The 24,821-nt window shown below is 34.9% G+C and overlaps 1 protein-coding gene across 2 annotated transcripts in view; it reads right to left on the bottom strand.

The window, feature by feature from the left end:
• Positions 1-23,228, bottom strand: part of LOC129249318 (slowpoke-binding protein) — a 199,131-nt gene extending 175,903 nt beyond the window's left edge. The window contains exons 1-2 of one of the 2 annotated variants that reach the window (XM_054889054.1): positions 23,176-23,228; positions 21,855-22,132 (exon numbers count right to left, since the gene is read on the bottom strand). The gene's annotated coding sequence lies outside the window, so the exon portion shown is untranslated. Of the gene's footprint in view, positions 1-21,854; positions 22,133-23,149 lie in introns of both variants that reach the window. The other variant, XM_054889055.1, reaches the window with a different exon arrangement.
• Between the last annotated feature and the right edge of the window lie 1,593 nt (positions 23,229-24,821).

A 24,821-nucleotide genomic window follows, 5' to 3' on the forward strand; every position in this document is an offset into this window, starting at 1 on the left:
TTTATATTGCATGAGCATTTGACTATAAGAAAGTTCTGTTCAAAGAGGGTGTCGCGTTTGCTCACTATATGAATTAAACTTCGAATTGCTCCCGTATTCACCGTGTTCGCCAGATTTGGCTCTAAGCGATTACTGGCTGTTCGCAGACCTAAAAAATGCTCTCCGGTAGGAAATTTCGCTCGAATGAAGAGGTTATCGCTGAAACCGAGGCCTATTTTGAGGCAAAAGATAAATCGTTCTACAGAAGTGGTATTGAAGTTTTAGAACGGCACTGAAATGATGGAGTTGTTCTTAATGGAAATTACGGTAATGAATAAAGCTAATTTTGAACAAAAAAAAAAGTGTTTTCTTTGTTAGGCCCGGGGCTTTTCAGCCCATGTGTTATATATGTGTTTATATATGTATGTATGTCTACCAGACTCTTAAAAAAATTGTTGAAGACTAAAATAACTTTGAAAGCCAATATGGCCTCAATATGATCTAAAGGCCTAAAGGTCCAAACGCCTTTCACACACACCATGGGAATTGCATGTTTGGTAATTTTGATTTTGTGGATTTTATTTTCATTATTTTGATATTGGGGATTTCAAGCCCAGCCACTCTTACTGATTTCAATCACAAAACATCTGCCATTGGGCTGTTGCGTTATGCCCCTAATAAAAACCCCTATAAAGAGAAAGGAGCCAATTGACAAAAGTGTGTCTCTGGGACAAACAATTTTTTATTATTATTATAATCACAGTTAGTAGAAAGTACCCAGTAGTCAAGTGGACAGGAAAGGAAATGCAATTGCCATTAGTTAGAGAGTATTAGTGCGCATAATAATTAGGTCGTTGGGCGGTACCTATTGCAGTTAGTAATTATTTTGTTCACTCTACATTTAGCTATCTCCAATATTCGTGTACTATAGTGTGCACTTTTATGGGTAAAGTCATAAAAGTATGTATATTCATGCGGCAAGTGCTTTTCCTGTGTATTGTGCATTGCAATTTAAAAGGCTATACAAGTTTTTCGCACTCTTTGCCCCTCTCTTCTTCGCGCGCGCAATTAATAGTTCCGCTTCTGTCGTCAACCAGCCTGTGCGATCTTACTTAAGTTTTGAGACATGGCAACACGTATGTGAATATGCCAAATCGGAAATGTTTGTCGTAAAGTTTGACATTTTTAATGATAATCGTAGTCATAAAGTTTTGCTATACAAGTGGTTTTTGTGTTTTTCACTCTAACCTAAAATGCTCAGCTTGGGCAAAAACTTAATTAAACCGTGAATATTTTCATGAATATTGACGTAGCTCAAACAGCTTTTGGTAATGAATTACCATCTAGAGCTACAGTGTTTCATTGATTTTCCAAAGCCAATCCTGGTCACACTCCGCTACAAGACGAGTTCCATAAAGGTCGTCCTCGGGTTTTGAGCTAGAAATAATCGACGTTCTGCATGAGCTCATATTGCAATAGCGTCATATGATATACCGTTCGATAAAGGCAGACCTTTGGCATTGGTTCCATTCACCGGCGGTTAGTAGGTAACCAAAATTTTACTACAAAAGTATTTGTTACCAAAAAAACAAACAAAGAAAAAAATAGACTCGAATCGCTTACTGTAAAGGAATCAGAATGCATCAACAGGGGTCTACTGGAATACGAAAAGTAACGAAGCATGAATATAGTCTTTCGCTCATTTACTTCAATAGTTTTATAATCCAAAAAACAAAAATGCAAGTAAACGTAGAGTAAATACACATTTTCATCTAATGAGTTACTGTTAAAGGATATCGCCATAGATTTTTTACAGAGCATAAATGAAAAGTGTAGCTAAAAGATTTTTTTGGTTACGGACTTCAATACTATTGTATGATTGTATGAGTAAATGAGACAAAATGGTAACACATAAACATTTTGACCAATTTCGACTAGTTTTATTTTTTGTTAATTTTCAGTATTTTTGTTTAAAAGTATGGCTCATTATCCAACAAAAGTCATTTAAATCCAATTTTTAGATTTCATACAAAAAGTAGAAAAATTACGCAAACATTTTATTCAAACTTATACCAACTCCTCGGTTTTTAATTAGAAACTGTAGAAATATTTTTGGTATGTAGTTTTATAGCTTATTAAATTTTGGTATAATAAAGTGAAAGTTTGAAGTTGGTCACGAAGCAATAATTAAAGGTGATGTAAGAAGTTTAAGTTTTACCCTGTGTTGGCTATATTGAGCTACTTAATAAATCCGTGATGCCCTCTTGAAAAAACTACTTTTTATTTCAGGGCGAATTCTAAAGGAAAAGTACTTAAAGGCATAAAAATGGAAACTTTTGCTTAAAAAGTTAACAAGAAATACAATTTTGCTCATTATACTTCTTGTTTTGACTTTTGCATTTTTCAATCAAGATTAGAATTAAATTTTATGGCAAGCAAGCGGACTCCAAAATAAGAATCGGAAATATAAAACTGAAATACGAAACGCGGATGGCTAGTTTAACCAATTGGAAAGTTACCAGTATCATATGTAAACGCACATATGATGACAGGTGTACTACATCGCTTATATCGCTGGAAGGAAGGACTTGTAGAACTTTAGTTGTCTAGTTGCAGCTATGCATTTTCTATGCCACTGGCTCTCTCGAAGACTAGGTGTGTGCTCTTAGTTTTGAATGACTAGAACCTATCCCTGAACTTTAGCTAGAGCGACTCCTAAAATTCGCGAACAGTACGCGTTTCTTGTTGTTGTTGCTGTTGAAGTGGTTAAATATTTCCACTGAAATAATACTAATTAGTGACTAGCACCGTTTTACTACCACTGCCCTCGTGTGATGATGTTTTGTTTTGTTTTTTCCCGCTTCCAAGCCAGATCCATTTAGTGAGGTCTAAGTTTAACAACAAATACTTTATCTCGATGACTGAGATCCCATTTATTTGCTGCAAGAAAGGCTTACCGAAGGAACGGAGTCGTGCCCTAGCTTGCCCTGGTCATTCACATAAGTAGTGGAAAAGACTTTCCTTCACCTCTTCCGTTTGACAGGTTCTGCAGATGGGATTGAAGGAGACGTTGAGTCTGGCTGCATGATCCCCTACCTTCCAATGACCTGTAAGGGTTGCAGTGATGCGTGAAATGTTAGCTGGAGAGCATCCTAGCAGGTGATGCGTCCTTTGGATTTTGCACGTCGGCCATGTTTTTCTTGTTGTAATACATGTAATGTAGTTAATTGCTTCCACCTTCTATCGGCTAAGGTATGATAGTGCGCAGCAAGGGATGCTTTGGGATTTCGTTCAGTGGGGTTGAGACTGCCACCGTTTCTGCTAAGTCTAGGGACGAACTTTTTCATGCTAGCTCATCCGCTATCTCATTACCTCGTTTGTTCCTATGACCGAAAACCTATATCAGAGTAATTTCAAGCCAATGACTAAGCAATTCCAGTTCCTCTCCACACTGTAAGACTAGTTTGGATGAAATGGAGTTGGAGTCTAGGGCTTTGATAGCTGCTTGACTGTCTGAGAAGATAGCTACTCTTGCACCAACTTCCTTGTAGAGTTTTAGTGATTTGCATGCTTCTCTGGTCGCTAAAAGTTCTGCCTGGAACACGCTGGCAGGGCGAGACTGCGATAGGTTGAGTGGCTCCGAATGGAAGCCAGCTCCCACACCACAGTTCAACTTAGAACCGATAGATTTCGATATCGTATCTTCCTTCCTTTTGCTCCATTCGGCGCTCGGTGGAAAACGTACCGTAAAGTATTTCATGAAGTTAAGGTTGGGGACCTTTTGGCTAAAAAAAATGACTCGGATCTGGTATCACTATGGACCAAATTAGTGTTCTGGTTTCGGCCAGAAAGTATAACCTAACCTAATAAAAATAGGCGGCCGCCGTAGCCGAATGGGTTGGTGCGTGACTACCATTGGGAATTCACAGAGAGAACGTAGGTTCAAATCTCGGTGAAACACCGAAATTAAGAAACACATTTTTCTAATAGCGGTCGCCCCTCGACAGGCAATGGCAAACCTCTGAGTGTATTTATGCCCTGAAAAAGCTCCTCATAAAAAATATCTGCCGTTCGGAGTCGGCTTCAGACTGTAGGTCCCTCCATTTGTGGAACAACATCAAGACGCCCGCCACAAATAGGAGGAGGAGCTCGGCCAAACACCCAAAAGGGGTTGTACGCGCCAATTATATTATACACCCGCTTACAAAGTTTCACTTATTTAAGCGCGTGTGTAGTGTGTTAGTATGTTTGCCTTACAATTTAGACTTGGATGATTGCAAATTGTGGTGGCAATTCGAGTGGTCCAAATCATTGATTACAACTAAAAGCATGTTACTGTCTCCTAAAAATGCACCCTTTGCCCCACTTGATTATAATAGCAGTAAGTGAGAATTACTTACATTAAAGACAAGAGGTTAACATGCCCGCAGCAACTGCTGTAAATTGTATTGTCAATAACAAACATTATTTGTAAATAGATTTTAGAAGTGAGTATTAGTAGGTATTTACATACATGCACACATACACATGCATGCATATGAGCGTGGATGTATATAGAAGTATGATTTTACACATACAGTTTAAAGTGCGTGCCAATGCATGTAAGTAGATCTTCGTTAAGTAAAGCCATATTTCTATTTGATATTTCATTTGCATATTTAAGATTATTTACCAATTTACTTATACTTTTTCCAGCTATGCGTGTCTTACACAATAAATTGCAATCAATGCATGCTAGATTTATAATGTGATCTATTTAATTGTTTATTTAATTTACTGCCCATTGCCATTGTGACCCAAAGAATAAATATTGTTGTTGGTGCAAAATTGAAAAATGGAACTAGAGCAAATAAATTGAGCGCATGCGAATGAATTTATTATGCAAAATATGTTTTAAATGAAGTGGAAAACCGAAGATAAATAAATAAATAAATATCTTTAAGCAAATTGAAAATATCAGAATGCATTTTATATTGCATAGAAATTTGTATTTAATCAGCTCATGTAATTGAGGACGCTCTTGCTTATGCTCAGAAGTTAATCATACGCTCTGTTAGTCATGTATTTTTCGCATGCCTCTAAACATAAACTCAAGTCTATTTCTTGATGTTTTAGATATGATTTTGATATGATTTTTTATGTAAACGACAAAATGTTGAACGTATGTTAATACTCTGATACCATTGAACGGTAACTTTCAATTTAAACTTACCGGCTATACCGATTCGGACTTTTGAAAACTTTCTTAAGTATGTTTGTAATTTTTACTTGGGGTAAATTTATGTGGTTGCTAGCAGCACACCATTTTTATTAATAGAGAATGTAGCAGTAACAGTAGCTCCAACAGTGACTTCTCTGTTCGGCAAGAACCAATAAAGCGAATAAAACAAAGGGGCGGGTGCGTGGTGGAGTCAAATATCTAAACAGCGCATATATGCGATTTATATGCATGCGAAATATGGGTGGTCTGCGACTGCTCTGATAAATAAAATTTAATTTTTAATTTAACCCACCATACCAAAGCGCCATATATGATAGTACAATGGGTCTTACCATTTGGGTGTAGATCCAGAAGATCATTTTAGGGTTCAGACCCCAGGATTTACCCAAGAGTTGTTTTGTTGTCCAAAGGTTTTTCGTTGCCTTTTTTATTACTGCGTTGAAGTGAGTTCCAAGTGAGTTTTTTATCCAAGAGATATTTAACCTCTTCCTTTAGTGCTACGTCTATTCCATTTGTCCTTATGGTCCTTTCGAGGTTGCCTTTAATTATTACAGAAATGTCATCTGCATACCTTATTGTTTTGTATCCTTTATTGTTAAGGGTTTGTACCAAATCGTCAGCCAGGATATACCAGAGCAATGGCGATAGTAGGCGGTAACACTTAGGGTAACTTACCACAGCAAGGCTGTGAATATCTTTGGTTTAGCATGTTTATTACCCACTTAACAATTGCTGGATCGGCTCCCTTATTGGAGAGTGCCAGTTCTATTGCTTGAAAGTTCACGTTATCAAATGCACCCTCAATGTCTATAAAATCACGTAAGGCTATTTCCTTTAGGTCAGTGGCCTTTTCTATATCGCAAACAATTGTGAGTGTGGTGCTGTAACTGTGTATCTCCCTTTTTGATATGCAAATTGCAGTCTATGGAGTGGGATTATAACAGGTAATAGTCCAGTAACTTTTCGATGGTTTTCAACATGAAAGACATAAGACTGATTGGCCTATGGGATTCGAGAGATTCAGGAAGTTTATTGCCTCCCTTTGGTAGGAATAATACCTTGGCCCCCTGCCAAATCTTAGGGACATAACCCAAGATAAGACTTGATCTGAATATTTGTACCAGAATTTGTATTACTTTCACAGTGGCCTTGAAGAGCAGGGCTGAAAAAATACTCTCTGGTCGTGTGATTTATAGGGTTTGAATGAGCTGATTGTCCCTTTGAATATCGGAGACTCTCCAGTTGTTGATCATATCAAGTGAGTGGTTAGTTGTGAGTGTCAAGTCAAGAATCTCTTGTCGAATAGCGTTTACAAAGGTCGGTTTTTTGCCCATTTGCCATACTCTTTCACGACACCGCCAGGTTCCATGTTGCACAAGTCCTTAAAGCCACACACCATTAGCTCGAGGTCCTTCAGCATCCGACGTATTCTCCGACCTTATGAAGGGCTTTACCTTCCATAACAAAAAGGCCCTTAAAAACTGGCTCAACAACTTCTTCGTCACCAGACCAGGCGATTTTTGGCCAGACGGCATCAACAACTTGGACGAGAGGGGAGAAGAGGTTGTATATAGCAACGGCGAATATATAATTGAGTAACTTATTGAAATAAAAGTCTTCGGTAAAAGCGCTATGAACTTATTCCCCAACCTAATATATATGTATACATAACTGGCACTTGCACCGTTTTTGCGTGTTTGCTTAAGCCCCTCTTCCTATTTGCGTCGTGTGTATTGATGCTGTTCCATTTGTTACAAATAAACTGATGGAAATCTTTACTTTGAACGCCAATTGTCTGGTTCAAAAGTTTGATGTTTGACGTACGACGCTCTTTGTAAAAATTATACAACTTTCGGTAATGTGATGCATTTTGCGCCACCTTGTACTGTTTCTCAATTAAAAAGCAAAACTTATTTGAGTTTTTGCGAGAATAAGTGAATTTGTTCTGCTGTTGCAGCAGAAATCTGCAACTCATCTTCCATTTCCTGTCCCATCTTTTAATACCTTTGGTGAATAAGTAATGCAAACAGGAACACATTAAGCACCTTGCGTTGTAAGGGTTTACTTGTTATGTAGAAAATATTATTACTGTATCATCCATATCGAAGTTGTGCTCTATATGTAAATTTTCACTTTAGGCCTCTCGTGCTGGATGTCTCACGGTGGTTTTCTGTTTTGAAAGGAAAACAAAACTTGCACTTTTTCTTGGCATTTTTGTAGTTTACTTGATGTCTTGTAGAATTTCAATTTAATAGGAAAAGAGTGTAAAATTTCAGTTTAGTTTTACGCATAAAAGCTCAAACAATCATTTGAATTTTCGTGCAACTAAATGAAAGCAAAAAATCAAAGGACGCATTTCGGTTTAAATGAATGCCAGATATGCACAAAGATAAATTTTTTGTTTTTTGTGTTCATATGTTTTCAATTTTTACCATATTCCATTACTATTAGCAGGAAGGACTTGAGTATAAAAAATTTATTTGTAGTTTTGGGCCTCGTTAGTATTGCAATAAAAATCTTTCATTTCATCGTTTTCTTAAGCTATTAAAACATAAACATAAACAAAAAGTAGCCTTTCCCAATTAAAAATGTTTACCTAATATTGCCAGGACCATGAGGATACATGTGTACGCGTAGACAACGCAGTAATACGTACCTACATATAAGATATTCCTATGAACTGCCACGTTTACGTAAATATCTCAAACACATTTTTCATTCTAAATGCATGCAATTAATATGCTAATTACTAAGGCAAGATAATGCGTTAGTGCACAATAGGCTTAAAGTTAGAAGCTAAAAGAAAAGATAGGGCAAGAAAAGTAGAAAGCACAGGAAAGAGGTAAAAAACAGAAAGTAGGCCTAAGTAGATAAAGTCTTCTAGCATAAAAGGAAGTAAACAGATTATATACATATGTACATACAATACATATGTATTTTGACAAAATTAAGCTTGGTTAAGGAGTTCGACAATCTTGATAACATGAAAATGAGACGGCTAAAAAAAATTTTGTTTTCGTAAAATTTTGGAAAAAGGACGTATTCGCATTTTGTTCCAATTCCAAAGCTTTTAAATCTCCTAAAAGATTTCAGAAAAGTAAAAAACATCGACCCCAAAAATGTAAAACTTTTCTAACTTTTTAAAATAAGTATGAAAATCACTAATAGGTATGTGCAAGGAATCTTGAGTTAAAGTGTTTCAAAAAAATATGCGCCATTTAATTTACTATAGACACTTGAAGAAAAAACTAATGGCAAAGGTAGTTTTAAACGAGTTTTTCTAAATAGTTTAGACCAACTTGAAAACAAATTAGGTTTTCTCGTTAGGTAATTTTTTGAGGGGTACTTTGGATTCTACGTCATTCGCTTTGTATTTCACAAAATTTAGCTTTAGCTTAGTGAAACACAAAACAAATGACGTCGGCATATCTGTCAAATTCGCTCAGAGCCGAATAATGGTCTGCTAGGTAATATACCTCTAAAAATCTTTTCACCACGAATTCGCTGTAAAAAAGTGACCCAATACAGTGCATTCTTCCTTCAGCGGACACCCACCGTCAGTCAGTATTGGCCTCTCAAGAGAGGTGTCCACTCAAAAGAGCGTAAATTCTTCCGATTCATAAGGTTTGGTAGAGAAAAAATGTCTGCTCAAGAGATGTCTGGGTATTAGAGGTGTCCGTTAGGAGAGGTTACACTGTATTTTGTGGCTCCGTTTTTTTTTTAATAAAAAATTAACTACAATTAACTTAAAAAATCAAAAATTTAAGAATTAACTTAAATTAGCATTTATAAAAGTTCAGTTTTAAAACAACAAATACCCTCATTCCACTCTGAAAACAGACAGAGGGTGCAATAGGTCCATCTGGTTCTTAAAGAGAATAAGAATGTCAAAGTGATGGCACCACTAATTGGGCCTGAAAACATTTGCTTTAAAAGAATTTCACCTCATTCTACTTCTTCCCCCTCATTTTAACTGAAATATTTGCCATATTTTCTGATAATTTATGCTTAAATCGATATGACTAAACGCTTCCTCCGCCTTTAGTAAATTTTATGCGGAACAAAGTACTTAGCTCTAATATACATAACTGTGTACAACTATTTACATTTAAATTCTCATTTTGTTTTCAATATATGTGTATTTGCTTCCACTTCCTGCTCATTTAAAAGTCAAGGTCATTTTAACGAATTAACTCGGACCTATCACTGCTTAAGTGCCTGTATTTGATGTAATGGAAATTTGCATTTCACATGAGACTGAAATTACTGATGGTTGGCGCAAGTTTATGCCAATTTGTTGACATACGAATTAGCATATCTTTAGGCTAAAGTGATTGACAATATGCCAAGTCATATGCGCTATTCTCTATCTGACACAAAAGTATGTGTGTAGTTGAACATTGCATGTGTATCCATTTGGCACACCCCAGATGGCTTTTGTTTTCTTAGAGGGTGCAATGCAGGCGATGTTAGTGTTGCTGATATGGCAGCTATAAATATATATTAAAGTATACTTATATTGAAATGCATATACTATATATATAAATGTCAGGTTGATATGACATACCAGCATAGTGGAGGCAGATTCAAATTTTGCATGGTGCACAATTTTCATATTTTCTATCAGGAAGGTTTATGCTTAATGTAATTTGTACGTTAATTTATTTATAGACACTTTAAAGATGTTTGTGGCTTAAAATAATTTGCATATCATCATTAAAAATAATGTGCCTATCATATCGCCTCTATTAATTTCCCTCTAATGCCTCTGTAAGCTTATCATGTATTTTATTTTATTTATTTAGTTGATAAAGTACAGTAAAGTATGAAGTCCTTTCAATGTACATATTTGTATGAAAATTAAATTAAGGGGTTATATACCTTATGGTCCGGTGAAATTAGCGAAAGTTGGGTTTTTTTTAAAGATATGTAGCAATAATTTTATTGTATAAAAGTTTTTGTTATTGGATATTACAATGTTTAAAGAAAAAAAAGGCTTTGTTTGTGTAAAAATATTTAAAAATGGCGGAGTTATGGCGTTTTCCCCAAGACCCTTTTTTTGGAAGAGGCTTGCGGTGGACGCGATTCAAGTCCACCAAGTCAACTGAAATCAAAAAATCGAAAAGATTTCATTAGTATAGGGTTATATCTTCTTAGTGAACGATCAATATATTAAATATTTTGATTTTTGTGAAAATAGGAACATGTTTTTAAAAAACTCCACTTCTACAGTCCTAAAATTGGCATTAAAAAATTCATATCTGCAAAATAAAAATTTATACATAAAAAGTTGATCATTCACTAAGAGGCGACATCAATTACGAACAATTTAAAAAAAAATTATAAAAATAGGTTGAATACTTTTTTTGCAATCGCGTCCACCGCAAAAGCATTTTTGGAAAAACACGTTTTTGAGATAATCGCGTTTAAAGTTTCAAGCGCCGCATGAGGCCGTACACTCAGGACGTGACGACGCACAATTTAAAACGCTGTAACTTTCGATCTATTGCTCAGATCTCTATGAAATTTTTGGAAAATGTTCTCAAGGGATTGTACTTTACGATAAAGAAATAAAATTTATTTTGATTTTTTTGAAAAACACAAGGTATATAACCCCTTAAAGTAAGTTATCTTAAACAATTAAATTAAATTAACTCAAAAAATTAAAAATTAGCTTAAATTGACTTAAAAAATTAAAAATTAAAAAACTAACTTAAATTAACTTAAAAAATATCTAATTAAAAAATTAATTAAAAAATTAGAAAATGGCTTAACAATTAAAACATTTAAGTTAATTTAAAAAATTCAAAAATTAACTTAAACTAACTCAAAGAATTAAAAATTTTAAAATTATTGTAAAAAATTAAAAATTTAAAAATTAACTGAATGATTAAAAATGAAAACATTAACTTTAATTTCCTTAAAGAATTAAAAAACTTGCTTAAATTGACTCTAAAAATTAAAAATTAAAAAATTAACCCAAATTAATTTCAATTATTAAAAGTTCCAAATTTAACTTAAAAAAATATACATTAAGAAATTAACTTAAAGATTAAAAATTAAAAAAACTAGCTGAAATCAACTTAAGGGGGTAGTATGGTATTGTTTTTTTTCTAAATTATTCTATAACATCTTAAGATTATTGTGTGAAAGTTTGAAGTGCATTGGAGTAAAATTGACAAAGACACAAAGGATTAAGTATCTACCTCTCCAACCGGATTTCACGCTGCCGAAATCTTTAAACGCGTTTTTCTCACACTTGCCTTTTTTACGGTCGGTGTCCACTGTAGATTCATATCTACTGCACCGATTCTTTTCAAATTTGGTTTTTTTTGTTTCTTTACTTTATTCACGAGGTAATGACGTCGAGTTTTTTTTTTTTTTAAATTTTGTCATATTTTAAAACAACAAAGTTTTCAAGTTTTTTTTATGAAAAATCGGTGTTTTGACTTCAAAGCGCTTTAAAAAATTAAAAAAAAAAAAAAAAAAAAAAAAACGACGTTGTTACTTGCGAAACTTTATTAGCTGATGAAATCAATTTGGTTTTTTGATTTTAGTTGATCCAGTAATGAGTTCTGAGGGACACCGCAATACAACTTTTTTATGAGACGTCCGCGAAGATTCGCTGCCACCAACTCATTTCTTCATAAAAATCAATGAAAATTTCACACAATATTCTTTAAATATGACTTTATAATAAAGTAATTTTAAAATGTTGAATAAATCAACTGTGTCGACAAAAAAAATTTCGAAAAATATGCTTGTTTTACACCGAATTAACCATACTACCCCCTTAAAAAATATCCAATAAAAAAATTAGCCTAAAAATTTAAAAAATAACTTAAATTAACTCAAAAAATTAGAATATTAACAAAAAAAATAGAAATTAAAAAACTAATTTTAATTAATTTAAAAAATTAAAAATTAATTTAAAAAATTGATTGACTTAAAAAATTTGCTTAAATGAACTTAAAAAATTACGATAAAAAAATTAACCCGAATTAATTTAAAAAATTAACTTAAATTTATTTTAACATTTAAATTATAAATTAACTTAAATTCACTTAAAAAATTAAAAATGAATAAATTACCTTAAATTTATGGAAAATATCAAAAAGTTAAGTTAAATTAATTTAAAAAATTGATTGACTTAAAAAATTTGCTTAAATGAACTTAAAAAATTACGATAAAAAAATTAACCCGAATTAATTTAAAAAATTAACTTAAATTTATTGTAACATTTAAATTATAAATTAACTTAAATTCACTTAAAAAATTAAAAATGAATAAATTACCTTAAATTTATGGAAAAAATTAAAACGTTAAGTTAATTTAATTTAAAAAATTAACTTAAAAAATTTAATTAAAAAAAACTGAAAAATTTACTTAACGTAAAATATTTTAAAAATTCACGTAAATTTACTTAAAAAACTAAAAATTAAGAAGTTAACTTGAAATTTGTCAAAAATTAAAAAATAAGTAAGTTAAAAAATTTAAATTTGGCGCCCATTTCTCTTATTCTACTCTGAAAACAGGGCGAATTTCGTCCCCTTAATATTATTGTAAACTAGCCTATAAATTTTTTGATGTTTTGAGAAAATGAATTTCAAACTTTTTGTCGAAAGTAGCTCTCACTCAAATCTCGTTATGTCTGTAAATATTTATTATTTTTTGACTGACGTTTTGACCCACTTTGTGGAACTAGAATTTGACAAAATTTTGACCACATATAAAATCGACGATGGAGAATCCAAAAATTTAATAAAAAAACAATAAAAAAACATATGAGCACATAGGCTATTGTTATACTAAGGGGACGATTTATTTTTTATAGAGAATAAGAATAAGTACTTTGTTGTCTAATTTATTCTGCTTTGTTTTACTGAAATAATCAAGGATGATTGATTACACAGTTTGGTCATCCGTAACCAAATTCTGAGAGTAACTTCAACTGCCGCGTCATCGGGAACTCGGCAGCAGAATTCTGCGCACTCATTTTACACGTATTCTTACGCTCGTCTAAGCACTCGTTGTTGAGACGGCAACGAAATATCAGCTGCGAAGCATTGGTTGCGTCTCGTATATCATCAAAACAATTTCAGTTTTTTTGGAAGCCTCCATGACGCAAGCAAATTAGTTGATTCCTTCAAAATCGCTGAGAGCTGGTTAACGGAATGATGTTGACCACACCTCTGCATTTTGTACATCGTGGAAATAACAACCGAGTTCTAATTAGATTAACACAACAATATTACTTCATATTTGTTTTTCATAGTTAAAAAAAAGATATTGAAGGGGTTGGACTCTGAGAAATACTCTGAATACCTGAAATGTACAAGTCGCTGTGCTAAATCGCTTCATAATAATTATGATAATAGTAATAAATTTATGAAACTATGTGGAACCGCATCAAGATGCACCCCAAAAATACGAGGAAGAGCTCGACCAAACAGCCAATATGATAGAATAGAATTTTTGCTTTTCACTTAAATATTGGTATCCATAAATTTCGTACTCCCTTCACTAAGAATGTAATAGAATAAAACTAAATGGAGGTTTGCACTTTCTCCTTAAGATCTTTTGTTTTTCTACTCATCACAATACTTCATTCAAACCCAGTTCTCTCAATAAACCCGGGAATGACAACAAACACAATTCACTTCAGGCCTTGTCATTCTTTGATGTCAAGTCCTCAATAGTCCTTGAGTGTGTAACGGCCCTACATTTATTATAGGCGCATAATCACAATCGGGTAATATGTATCCCTGAGGACGAGGCAGGGGATGCATTGATTAGACTGACTGGAAGCTCAAAACTAATAGCCTTTCAAAGAAGAGCTTAGGTTCAATGAAGAGCGAAAGCGACGAGACATAAGCTGTCAACGATTTGTGTCACTGCGTCAGACTAAGAACTTGGGGTATAATCAAAACAGATATAAATATCTCATAAAGCATCTTATAGTCAAACTTATAATTCTTAATGGCATTCTTACTGGATACTGGCACTGAAGACTAAGCAGCACAGGCTCGGGATATGGCTATGTATTAGGGCAGGTCGATTTAAAAATCGCTCATTGCTCTGTGAAAATCAATTCACAGAGCAATGGGCGATTTTTTTGCCTCCCCACAAATCGACCCGTCCTACTATGTATACTATATATAAGTATTATATAAATAGGACTACATGTACTCACTTCTTGAACGTCATGCCATAGCTAATAGGATCACATACGCACACCAAGAAATTTTTCACCACGAAAACATTCGTGTAAAATACGCTTTTACAACCATTATTAAACCACGACTAAACCTGTGTGTTGATTTGAAACCACCGGAGTTTTATACTCCCTCCACTAACAAATTTTCAACCATGGGAACATTCGTGCAAATACATAATTATTTTTGCAACAATTCTTAAATCATGTGAAAATATCAGGAGCTTGACAACGATAATTCCAGTTTATATGAGATCACCGAAATAAGTCCTTACTCCTTCTTCGCTATCATAGCACTAACTATTATTATAATTCTACTTCTTTGAGCAGTAAAGTAAGTATCCTGATACAAAGTGAGCAAAAGCGCACTGTTTAATATTTTATCTTAGCCTTTGAATAGTTGATCAGCTATTTTGGTTAACGTGCCCGTGAATCTTATTTCATCATTTCCATTTCCTTCTTCAGAAGTTTTTGTGTTTATTCTTCAAACTACTTATTTTCCATTTATACCGTTACTCCCACTTACTACGCTTTGCTATTTACAAATAAAAATAAATGTGCGCTCATACAATTTTACGATGACTCCTTTAATGACGCCAAGATATGGGCTGGTAGAAATTCATTTGAGTAGTATTTGACTTTTACTTGAGTTGATTTCAGCTGCCAGTGTAAGTTCTCATGAAGCTCTATTTACGCATGTATGTACATATACATATGCACATAGATATAAATATATGTATGAATATGAGGGTAAGTATGCTGAAGAGCATGAGTATGAGTATGCATGGGTATGCTTGGTATGCACTACACTTCTAGCAAATTTCGGTCTAAAATATTTTAATGGCATCAAAAATTGGTAAAACCACTTAACGATAGTATTATATACAAGGTCTTTCAAGTTCAAGACTCATTTTTAAATTCAAATTAAAAATGAATTAGATTCTGAACAAGAATTAATTCGTTTTTTTTTTAATATATGGCAGGGTCTACAAATTATACATGATAAACGATATATCTCAAAATATCCCCCGCATTCACACCTACTGACATCGATTTTTTTTATGAATTTTTCGTTGATATTAGACATAATTGGGACTCCATCTAAGCGATTACATGCTGAATATTATTTTGCAAAGCCTCATTTGTTTCTGAGTTGTTAGTATAAGGCATATCCTTGAGATGTCTCCACAAAAAATAGTTCATGGGTGTTAAATCGAACTTCTTGGTGGCCAAATAGGTGTAGAGCATTACAAAATTATTCTTCCCGTGAATTTCATTTGCAATAAATTGCTTTGCCTGTTGGTTTTCGGTGGTATGTCGTACCGTCTTGTTGAGAATTTATATCGCAAAAAAAATCAATGACATTAACTTATCGCGAAAGTGCAATTCGTTGACGTTAAGCAGTTATCCACTTGTCTTTTGATAATTTTCATTACTGTCCTCTTTCTTACTCTTTAGTCTTTTATTTAGTCTACTACTACGTACAATATAATGCCTTGTCCATCCATATAAACCATTTGGTCAAATTTATTATAATTTTCTCTAATCTACCATTTTCGTAGTGATTTCTAATTGTTTTATATGATTTTAGGGCAAAACGGAGCTCATTTAAGTAAGCTGCAGATTATCTACTCTCAAAACAAATGCCGCCGTATTCGTTTTTAAAAAAGAAAGTCGAACTTAAAAGACCCTGTAAGCAAATTTTGAGACTCCACATGAGCTTAGTTCTTGACATCGGTTTCCCTTCTTTCAGGTTTCCCTACCTTTGCCCAAAATACGGCTCTTAACAATTATATGTGAAAAACAACATCATCGCATTACGCTCTACCTTGTGAGTAAGACTCATTAGAAGAGACACAAGGCACAATAAAGGCACTAGTGTGCGCTAACAAACCTTACGGGCTATCAAATAAATAAACCTGTAAATGAGCTGACACAGAAGCTCTGGTAGGTATCACTCCCCTACTCTCCATAAACGTTCAATAAACTGTCATCCCGATCACAAGCACTCGAGGGACTATTCGATACAAGAGCTAAACCAACAATCACTCAATCCTCGATTTCCCCACTCTCCCTAAGTTAAACACGCCGCATTGCTGGTTCATCACAAATTAACAATTGCGACAATACAAAAAGAATATACATATATCATATATGTATGTAGAAGTTCATGTAATAATATGAACAGTAATGTTATGTGCTCACTTAATGCACCAATGCGTAGCAGTAACAGTCATCTGTGTGTAGCATGGTTGACTGAGCATCGCTCACTATGCAACTATTTACCAACAACTAGTCGACAGTTTTATTTAACAGCCAGATTCTAACATACTATGTTAAGGGATATTTCTGGTGAATGTTTTCAAAACAGTGGTGGTAGTGTGACTATGAGAATAAATGACGAATACGCGATGCAACGTGTTATGTTATTTGTATGAATTTGTAGGATTTTATTTAAATGTACTTTCACTTGCATATTCGCCTATGCTTGACGAGTACTGCGTTTGACTACTGCCAACTCTCACAAAATACTTGTAATTACGCACGAAATGACAGACAATTTTAGGCACTTACGCGTACATACGTATATGCTCACATATACATAATACTCGCACAAATACAGTAGAAGGTATGTTTGCACATTAATTAGTAGCAAACGCGTATGCAGCTTGGAATTCCAAAGGTAGCATTGCTTGCATTGCTTACGCGCCAGATTCTACGAATTTCGTCCTTAAAACTCATCATTTGTTGTCAGTTAAGTGTCCTTGTCCTAAAAATATACACGCATAGCAGAAATTTGGTTACGCAATTCTGTTGGATGAAAAGGGTGAAGGAAGTATTGAGCAATGCGTGATGGTTGCGGATGGTGGAAGTGATGAGCGGTGGGCAAAAATGACAACAATTATTGTAGACAGCTGCAAGTTCATGTGCATCTCAGTTATGTAAAGAATGTGTGCGCGCAGTGTCATTCCGCATTATCGATAAATTACTTGTGATGAGTTAATATAATTTGTATAATAACATATACTTATATGCTCATATTAGCAATAAATGCAGAGCCAGCCTTTTCAGGACTCAAAGTACAATAATTTTTTTTTGACAGAATGATTAATTATTTTAGAGCAAGCCAACACTCTTCGCATCATAGTAGAACCATTAGTTTCTTTTTTTAGTTTTTTGGTGGGTGAGATAGGGTTCAAAATGCCTTCGCACTTACAAAACAATAACTTCTATCCTTTTAACCCTTAACACCCTTCCCGGGACTACTTTCTGCATTACTTCGGGAGGGCCCAGAACGGCATCCATAAAGAACCAATTCTATTCACCCACGTTTGGGTCCACCATATTTGTAGCCAGCTTTCATGCTATAGGCTTGTCTTCTTGTGTCTCTATCTATGAGACTTCGCTTTGTTGTACTGCGTCGAGGTTTTTTTTCTTCGTAACATGCCTTCAATGCTTTCTTTTAACCGCATCCAGTTATCTTCGCGTTCAAGCATCTTGCCGATCACTTTGGTCGGTGCGATGTCGCCAATCTGCTCCCTCAGAGCGTCTCTTCCGGTGAGTCATGTGTCAGAACTAAAAAGCGTGTGCTCGGCGTCATAGCTCGGCGCTTCGCAGTATATGCACCTGGGGTCATTTTTCCTTACTCATGCGGTATATGTATTTCCGGAAGTATTCGTGACCTGAGAGGAACTGAGTCATGAAATAGCCCACTTCCCTGAAGTTCCTTTGAACCCATTTACATATTGCAGGAATTAGCTTTGCCGTCCATCTGTCATTCGATTCAGGTAGGTAGGTGAAATGCTTGAAGTGCACCCGGCACTCCTCAAGTAGCATTAAAGCGCCGTTTTGATACCATTATGGAACCTCCAACAGGCATAAATCTACAGCCAGCCAGAGCTCTTAATATAATGCAGAAGCTTGATTGGATTTAGGTTGGCGCACTGCCCCAGGCTGTCGAAGAAAGGAGTTCCCAGTGACCTTAGTCGTCTAGCTGCCAAACCCGGACATTTACAGAGAAAATGCTCTACAGTCTCCTTCTCTGAAAGGTCCCCACAGCTTCGATTCAGTGTCCCGCGGCATTAGTGGTGGCGTGTTTTTTCCTAGAATCCCACGCATCTAGTCGTTCCCGGGCCATGAGGTCGACAGGTATCTCCCCCAAAGCTGCTGCGCCTGAGACAGTGCGGTAGACTGAAGCAATTCTGAGTGCCGCTGTTCGTTGTACAGCCTCCAGTGCTTTGTGCCTGGTTTTACAGTTTAGCGCATCGCACAATCAAACGAGACTGAGTATGGCTGGCGTTGAGTGGCACTACGAGTATCCGCCTCATCAAAGTCCTTTACGAGAACTGCGAACTGGCAGTGCTTCACACCGGCAACATCAGCGACCCATTCACCACCAACGCAGGCGTAAGGTTCTCCCTACCCCTCTCTTCGCCATTGTCTCCGCCAGTGTCGGACTAGAGGTCAACATAATAGTTAACGGGTGCCCGGCGGAATTTGTCGAAATCTTCTGCTACCTTGGCTGCACTATTACGACAGTCGGTGTAGCAGATGAAAATGTCAACTGTAGACTAAACAAAACAAGGCGACGTTCGGACGAATGCATACAGTATGGGCGAGTTCGTAAATCTCCAGGCGCACTAAACTGCGAATATTCAGTTCATGTATGAAGTCAGTATTATTCTACGGAAGTGAAAAATGGCTGGTCCCTAACACCTTAGAAGGTCGATGTGTCGCGAGCTAGCAGATGTCGACATCACATGGGACGGCGCAACAACAACAGCCCAGAACCGTGTACAAAGGATGAGTCTTTTTGAGATCCTATGCTGCCGAGCGGAGTAAATAAGGATATAAAAAAAAATCCACCACATTTATTACTCCTGCATTAGCACAAGACAGACTTAGTTTTTGAATAAGTAAAATCGAGGAAAATTCTGACACTCTTGCCAATTTTATTAATTATATTTTCAAGCATTGACAATGTACCACAGTAGCAGTATACACAAAAACACCCCGAAACACAATGAAAAAGAAGAGAAAAATAGAGTTATCGCTTTCCTTTATATTCTGTCAAATGCTAGTTGCTTATCCGTTTGCAAAAAGGCAATAAGCAGCGTCCTTAACAATGTTGCAATGTTTCAGCGTCTGTATGGTAACAGTACATGACAATAAGGAGCAACTCCCTGTACTCTTATGTTCAGCTAACGACTTTTACATTTTCGTTCTTCGAGATTCTATATGTCCTTCGATATGAAGTCAAATGCACTTGCGGCATACGAAAGGACATTGAACGCATCGTTCCAACTCATCTGCGCTTACAAATGTGATTTTCTATTTTGTTTTTGCTTCTTAATATTCTCTCACGAAAGTTAATATTGCCCGCTGGTTATTTTTGGTTTTATTTTGAAAATGTAGAGTTTTCTGAATGAATGAGAGAAAAAATAATACGCAGGTGTAAGGAATAGCGATCGATGGTATATTAAACGTTAAGACTCTGGAATAAATTGCTTCTAGTTGCTCTTCAGCAAGTATGTAATTACAAGACTTCGAGTGTATTTTCGAATATCCATGCTGTCTTAGTTTCGGGCTTATATGATCTTGCTGAAGACTGCTTCTTAGCAGGGAGAGCTCGGCCAAATACTCAAAACGTGTGTAAGCGCCAATATATAGCATACAGGATTTTCGGTGGCAGAATTAGGAATTAAAAGATTAATTAAAAATTAAAGTTTTTACCAATAAATATTACAAAGAAGGCAAGTGCGCGTTTTATTTTTTTAATTATGTTGTTCGCTACGTTGAATTCAACTTGGTTTCTGTATTCCGCGCCACCCACTGGAGAAGTGATGTCGACATGCTATTAACCATTTGAACGATATTTTATTTTAGCGCTAAGATGGTCGCTCGGTTTGCTTCATAGACTTTACTTTTGAGATTTCACCATAGAAAAAAGGGAAGCTCGGACGACCTGTGTGGCCAGGAGATGCCACCGAAATGGTTTATCAGTTTGTCAGGGAAGAAATCCGCAGTACCTTTCCATTTAAATGAAAGTGGAATAGTTTTTACCGCATCAAATCGCTGGCACATTGTCTCGCAGACAGTTTTACGCAAATTGTAGTTTCAAGTGATCACACGATTATCATTTAGAAGAGGGGAAATTTAAGATATTTCCTCAATATTTCATGCACAATCTAGTCAATATCTCGTGCGCAGTCGTTCTCTTGCGCACGGACTGATACTGATTATCGTGCAAACATGTAGTGATGAGTGAAATATTAGTTTCGGGAAAATAAACTCATTATTGTCTCGATAGATGGCTGTAGTGATCGATATCTCGTAAAGTATCGATCAAACAACTTATGATTTATGCTCAATGTGACATTTCCACAAAACAATTCTTTTCCTACTTTTGTTTGTCCCATTCAGTTGTGAGTTACAGGGCGTCAACAATGGAAGTCAACAAAGTGTAGTGTAGTAACTTGGTTTCTTCACAGGAAGAAAATTTTGATATTGAGGTCTTTAAAGTGAAATATCTTCGGTTTTTTTTAATGGTTTTATATTTTTGTTTTTTACTTTTTAAGAAAAACCCGTTCTTTGGAAAAAATTTATTTTATGTTCAAAATTTTCGGGAAACAAGTTGTTATTACAAGTTTTGAAGAACACACTCGTTTTTTTCATAAAAGTTTTTTTAATATAAGTGTTTTAGGAAAAGTTATACTCCTAAAAAAAATGTTTTTAAGCAATTTTTCTAAAAAGTCGGTCTATTTGTAGGCTAAAGTAAATAATAATTTTTGGAAAACACCATGGTTCAGATTTTTTCGGTGCTGAAAATTTTGGTATGGAAATTTTCAAAGTGAAATACCTTTGCTCTTTTCAACAGTTTTATACATTTTTGTTTTTTAATTTTTGGGAAACAATTTTTTGTTGTTGTTATTTTATGAAAACAGCTTCGTTCAGATTTGTTTCTTTTTTTATTAATAGCTGAAACTATGCTCAGTAATCATTGCAGGGAGACCCTCATGATGGGATACCCATAACTTTTAGAGTGAATCAACTATAGAATTAAATCTTAAAGTTTTTGTAGTCGGCAACAAAACACCCTGCATATAAAGTCTCTTACCACAATAAGTATTTACCGTGTTATATGTGCATACTTTGAAACTTCTGCCACAAACAAATATTTTTTTTCACCCATATTATTTTAGATAAATAAACCTTAAAACGAGTTCAATGACAGAAATTTCACTAATTGAGAGTGAGACAATTGAAAGTGGCATACTGTGTGTGCAATATGAAATATCCATTAAATCTAGTAGTATGAGCACTAATTTAGGGCAATTGACCTAAAAACTGGCAATTACTTATTCTCAAGTATTAGTTTGTATTTGTAAGTTCCCACAAAAATAGATAGTCATTTGTAGGTATCATTAATATTAGACTCACCTGTAACCGATAGCCATGCATTTACTGCTCCAATTGAGTTATGTATTTTCTATTTTTAAATCACTTTTCAAGTGTGCTTTCTGTTGAATTTTTTCTGCTTATCCTTATTATCTTGGCGTTGTGGTACACTAACATACGTACGTGTAGTATACGTACATACTTAATGGAAGCTATTGATGTGCTTGAGTATGTTGCTGATATATTTTATGTACGTGTAATGTTTATTTAGTTTTATGGTACACTAAAGTGTTGTTTAAGTGCTTTTATTTGTAACTGAACTGCAAAAATCATTTATTGAGAAAAAGGAAGTAAATTAAATCAAAATGGTAAAACACACACATTTAGTATATTCTATATGATTTAAAAAAACTTTTTTTATACGGCGAATGTGTTGGCAATTCTATAGCAATGCACTCGTATAGTATAAATATTTGCTTTTAGCTGATTGATTTTGTGATTTTCTGATTTTATGTTGGCAAATTTCAACGGTAAATAAAACGCAATGCCTGTTGAGAGCAAATATTGTTGTCCTTGTTTTTGTAGCGCTCACGTTTCCGTTGAATTGTTTCTTTTATTTTATTTATTCGGCATCAATGCTGCTTCAACAACCACTCTAGTTGCTGTAGTTGTTGTTGCCCCTGTCAAAGCTATTGCAACAATGAAAGAGAACGAGCTCAGTTCTATGATTTTCCAGTTCAATGACAGTGAGTATAAATGAAATAAAGCAAAAGAAAAAATAAAATATACAAAAACAGAAAAAAAACTAAAATGCTCTTCGGCAGCTGTGAGTAAATTAATTTTGCTGCATTCTTCTTAAACGTTTCTGCCTTTGCTTATTATTTCATCTCTATCGTTTTGCTTTCGTACGAATATAATTATAGCGCACATAAATCGACGCTGCATTTGTTTAAGGTTTTGCAGCTCATATCGCTTCTGGTAGTGCCCGTAGTAGTTTTCCAACCAATGTATTTTTTCGTTTTAAATTTTAAATGTCAATTTGTATTCCACTTTCACTTCTCGTAAAAGCTTCGTTTGGGTTTTCAGCAACATGCCTGTATGCTGTGCTGCCACGCGCACATACACAGCCACACACTCGCTCAAACAAAATTGGTAGCTAAAAGGCTTCCTTGCACAACAGCTTCACAAAATCCGTTAGCTGAATTTTCCGAGAAAATAGTAAAATTCACTTTTTCTTCACTTAAACCACAATTAATTTTCTCTAAATTTCATGGTATATTTTCAAAATCTTCGCTCTTTCAGTTACATTAATTTTTCTCCTATAAACATGCCCATACTTATAGTAATGTAAGATTCATAGTACCGTTTCAACGAAATTAATTCCATATCCGTCGACACGTCCACTTTGCCCTGTGACTCTAACTTGAATGATTGAGAGCCCCGTGGCCGCAGAATTCATTGTGTGGAATATGTGCGTGGCTGCAATGAAAATTTCCTTCTTGGATAACGAGAAAAACCGACATGCCATCATTGTGCGCGTATATGTGTGTGCGTCTGTTTTGTGGCATTGCGAGTGTATCCATAAAGTTTATATTCCACTGACACGCACCATCCTCTCTTACCGCTGACCTCTTGCTCTACACATGTACGAGTATTTGATATTTACTTGCACTCTCTAGCCAACGTGGAGAGTCAGCCACAATTTCCAGTCACACTTACTAATTTACTTTGCTCACATATACACATAGACCGGCGAAAGCTTTGCTGATTTTTCCTTTTGGTGCGGGGGTATTTTGTGCAACGCGTTGTTGTCAGTCACAGCTGATTGAGACTGGTGGTGTTTTTGTTATTGTGTTTGTGATTTTTTGTGTATATTTTCTAAAACAAAGAGAGCCAATGCTAGCACATGCTGATATGAGTAATGGAAAGGGATGGAGGAATTTTTCGAACAAAGCCACGCACATTGATGACGTTTGAGCAATGAAGTTCACGAAGCTATACCGTAGTTAGGGAAACCGTCTCATGAAGCTTAAATAAAGTGAAAACTATTTAAATATCGGAATACTAAAACAATTTAATTAAACTTTGCCGTACTAATACCAATAAAAGACTCGAAGTTTAGAAGTTATAACGCCGTGTTTCTAAATTGAACTATGGCTGTCGTAGAGGAGGGAATCGGTATACGCGCGAAATAATAAATAAAGGTTTTTAATTTTTTACAGAATGTCTAATATTTTTTAAAGGATCTTAAAGTTTCTAAAAGGACATCGGTTTCAGGATGTTGTATAATTCTAAAATGTAATTATTTATTTATTCAATCTACAGCATAAACTTTTCTATTTCTAATTTAAAAGAGGGAATAAACTTAATTTAAATTTAACAAAAATATAATTAAAATCTTTGTGGCGTGCATAATTAAAATTACATAGCTTATGCCCCAATTTACGCCTAAATATTTGAAATACAAACAACTGTATAATTCCTCACAGTGAATTCTTCGACTTACTAAGTTGTAGACAAAAATGAATGCGAAGTAATTTCTCCAATCTTATGAAGATTGTAAGCCAAGGAGTTTCCGTCCGCCAATGTAAGATGGCAAACGGCGAATCTATTTTAGCTAAGTACTATCTTGGTAAACGTTTTTTGAACTCTTTCAATTTTATTAATATGTGCCGAATAGTAGAGATTTCACACCAGGACAACAATAATCGCTCTTACTAATGAATTTAATGTGCAGCGATCCTTAAATTCATTTGAATTTCTTGTAATGCATCACAGCATAGGGAAAGCTTTAAACACAATAAAGTCGACATGTTTGATGAAGGTTAGTGCAATATAAAATAACACAATTAATAACATTACTTATGGAATAGTCATTCATAATCCGATCACGAGTTTTGCGGTATGAAACCACAATGCATTACTTTGTGTTGCGGAGCAAATTATTCTTTGAATGCCATTGCTGAAAGGCAGAAAAAAATCAGCCTAAAGGTTATGGCAATCAATTGA

This window comes from Anastrepha obliqua, chromosome 5 (genome assembly GCF_027943255.1).
Source record: "Anastrepha obliqua isolate idAnaObli1 chromosome 5, idAnaObli1_1.0, whole genome shotgun sequence".
In the NCBI taxonomy this organism is placed as follows: Eukaryota; Metazoa; Arthropoda; class Insecta; order Diptera; family Tephritidae; genus Anastrepha; species Anastrepha obliqua.